The sequence below is a fragment of the Oryzias melastigma genome, unplaced genomic scaffold (genome assembly GCF_002922805.2).
Source record: "Oryzias melastigma strain HK-1 unplaced genomic scaffold, ASM292280v2 sc00876, whole genome shotgun sequence".
NCBI classification, from domain to species: Eukaryota; Metazoa; Chordata; class Actinopteri; order Beloniformes; family Adrianichthyidae; genus Oryzias; species Oryzias melastigma.
Window position 1 is genome coordinate 10,622 of NW_023417462.1, and position 3,573 is coordinate 14,194.

Below are 3,573 nucleotides of genomic sequence, written 5' to 3' on the forward strand. Positions count from 1 at the left end.
AGAGGCAGAGAGCGGACAGCTAGATAGAAAATAGAACAAGTAAACTGAAAATATTTGTCTTCAAATCTCATGCTTTCAGCACTAGAGAATGCAATTCGACCTTTTTTTAAAATAATGTTATTTAAAAAAAAAAAAAACTTCATAAATATCAGCTGCTGTGATGCCAAAACCTTCACTAAACAGAAAAACAGCCATGTGAACAACTCGTTGGTCAGCTTGGTGCTGTTCCACTCATATCATCTCACCCGCAACAGTTTTAAAACACAGAGGGATTTCTACTTTTTCATTTATCCACGGCAAACGTAGTTTTTTCTTTTTTCTTACAGTGCACATTATTTTAAATCTCCTCTTCATTAAGGTGGATGCGGAAAAGCAACATTATTGATATAAGTGGAATGGGTCACAGTAACAGTGCTGCGTGAATATCCATCTTTTTAATTTCAAATAAATATGGAAAAAAGCTCATCGTGAAAAGAGTGTCACTCAAACCCAAGTTTTTAAAATCTGAAAAATACAGACGGCAGATCAAGTGCTTATTGTTCTCCCACTGTCTTTCCCTCCGTGTACCAACTGTGGCACGCGTGGCCTATACCAAGAAAAATCCACTTTTTTAGCCTCTTAGTGTATTATAATGTTCATTCCTCACTATAAAGAACCCCAAAGCGTCATTTTGATGAATTTCCTCATTTCTGAGCATTCCTCTAAAAAATTGCGTTCTAAGCACCAGCCCCTCCCAACCCACGAAAACGAGAGGGTTCTCACAAGCTGATGTCACAGAGTGAGAATGGCCTCTTTCAGGAAGAAGTGTTTGTTGCTTAAGTCGTCAGTCTATATTAGTTGCTGGGCTCCTTTAAGACACCCCCTTCGCTCCCCCCGGGCCGTGCAGTATAGTGATGTTCCAAAAAATGTTCATTCAATTTAGTGATTAAACTTCGTGCGGTGGCATATGCCAAAAAACATTCTGGTGAGGAATCTGCACAAATGGCGCAAGCAGATGGATGGAGAAAAAAGTAAAAACGGTTTTGTAGTGGAGGTGCAAAGAAAGTGAGCAAAAATTAGAAGAACTAATTTGAACGTGGATTGTTGAACAAAGACAGAAAGGTCTGTGTGTCTCCAGGAAAAGGATCTGCATGACAGCAAAGAGGATTTTTGATACTGAGATTGATGATGCTTCAAGGAGAAAATACATTCTCACAGCCAGTGCTAATCAGAACATGATACAATGTTCTTATCATTTCAATAAATCCTGAAATACTCATATGGTGGTTTTGTCTGCCTTTTGTTACCTAATTTCTAGAAACAATTCAATTCGATTCACAAAAGCCTGAATTGATTAGTTTCCGATTTTTTTTCTCTTGATTCTTTAATTAAATTCACTTTTGAGTTTACACATTTATACACATTTGTTTAGAAATACATTAATAATCTACTATATAATTTGAATATATTTATATTCATCTGATACAGTTCACATACTGTTACATTTATTATTGAAATAATGAGATTGTTAATATCATACAGTGTATTATCTAAAGGAGAAGTTCTAACAAAAATGTTCAGATCATTAACATTGGAAACATTTTTCTGCTTTTCCTGGAGGATGTTTCAGTTTGGACACTAGATGGCGATCATGCTATAGAAGAGCACCTTATTCAAGAAGAAGAAAAAAATATGACGAAAAAAATCGATGCATTAGACCACAAATAGTTACTTTAAAAAATGTTTCCTTAAAGGAGTTTGGAAAATTCGTGCCTGTGAGGAAATAAAGATGTTCAGTTAGTCAGCAAACGTATATTCAGGTCAACCGAGCGTTAGCATTAGCCGTCCTACAGGGAATTCTATCAAACGTTAACAACAAGCTAGTGGACTTTAGCTTTATGTGCGAAATCGATTTATATCTTTTGTGAATCGATTATTTATCTATTAAGCTTAAATCGATAAAAATCGGTTAATTATTTTTTTTCAACCAAGCCTGACAAGTTTCACCACAAAATGAACCCATTAGCCATTATCCTCCAGTCTGTAATGAAGTAAAATTCTGTCTCCAATAGACAGCTGCCATATTTTGGAAAGTGATGAAGAAACTGATGCGACTTCTCATTTAGATTTGTTTATTTATTCTATTTAACCAACATTTGTCCAGCCAAGACAGATTAAGAAAGAAAATTCTTGTTTTTAACTGGGACCTGGCACAAAAGACACCTTTTTGAGAAAGGATAATTAAAGGAGTTTCAGGAGACATATAGACAAACACCAGTGATGTGGCTACAGGAGAGAAGCCAGTAACTCCTATCACAGTTTGAGAGGAAGAAATGTCTAGGACTAGCCAAAGGCCTTCTTGTACAGGAAGCCTACACAGATGCTGTGTGAGATGTTGTGTTTGCACAACACAAGGACCAGACTGGAGTCAAATGTGAAAAGTATAACATTTATCTTTGCCTAAGCAAAAAAGACAACACATTTTTTTCCATAAAAATACTGGAAATTATGATGTTGTATGAATAAAGGTTTGGAATAAAACTCATACTGGAGATGTCCCAAATGTGAATTGTATTTCATCTTCTATTTTATGTGTAATACCTTAGTTTAATTAACTACTTCAAATTAACTCACCGTCTACTTAAATAAAAACCTGACGGCATTTTCTGGGATCCCCTCTCCACATGGAGCAAGAATTGCAATGCCAACAAAGCTAATCCCCAAGTGACACAGCCACTACAGCTGAGTGGCTGAGCTTCACAAGGAACGGAGTAGGGGACAGAAAATCAATGGTCACCACCCTCTTTGCACAATGTGCATTGTGTGTTGGTATAGGGCAGGGGTCTGCGACCTTCAAAACTTACAGAACCACTCAGGTCAAATTTTCACGGACCAAAACCCAGCAGGAGCCACAAAGCCTCACTTCAAAAATAATAAAATAATAATAATAAGACACAGAATTGTATTTGTCAATTCTACCATTATGATAAATAAAAAATAACTTATTTTGCATGAATAAAACATAAATATATGGAGGAAATATTTTTTTTTCAAAATATGAAACCGGTTACAACCTTTGACAGAGGTTCACATCATTTCCTTTCAAAATATGGGACACCTTGTGTCACATACAGTAGAATCAGTTTAATTCTGGCAATGTAGTACCAGGTAATGTAATATCAGCAGTGATTCAAAAAAAAAGTTTATTTGACCATTTATGGTAGATCTCTGCCAAAAATACATTAATCTAACTCAAAAAATAAAATATACCAAATTGTGACTCTACCTGTATTTCTTAACCCATAAGTTGCATTTTAATATTGTTCAAAAATAGGAAATCCATTTTATAATCCAGGTCACTTTCATTCTGGTTGTGCTTTCTGACGTCCAATTGATTTTCCGTGGTACACGGTGCAAAAATGTGATGGCTAAAATATTTTAGCTCAGTACTGTTAGTTTTTTAAAACTTAATTTTTCTTGAACCAGAGAGCCAAAGTAGAAGGATTAAAGAGTCACGTGTGGCTCTGGAACTGCGGGTTGCAGACCACTGTACAGGAAGTGTGTATCAGAAAGTATGGTTGGTATTAAATTCGT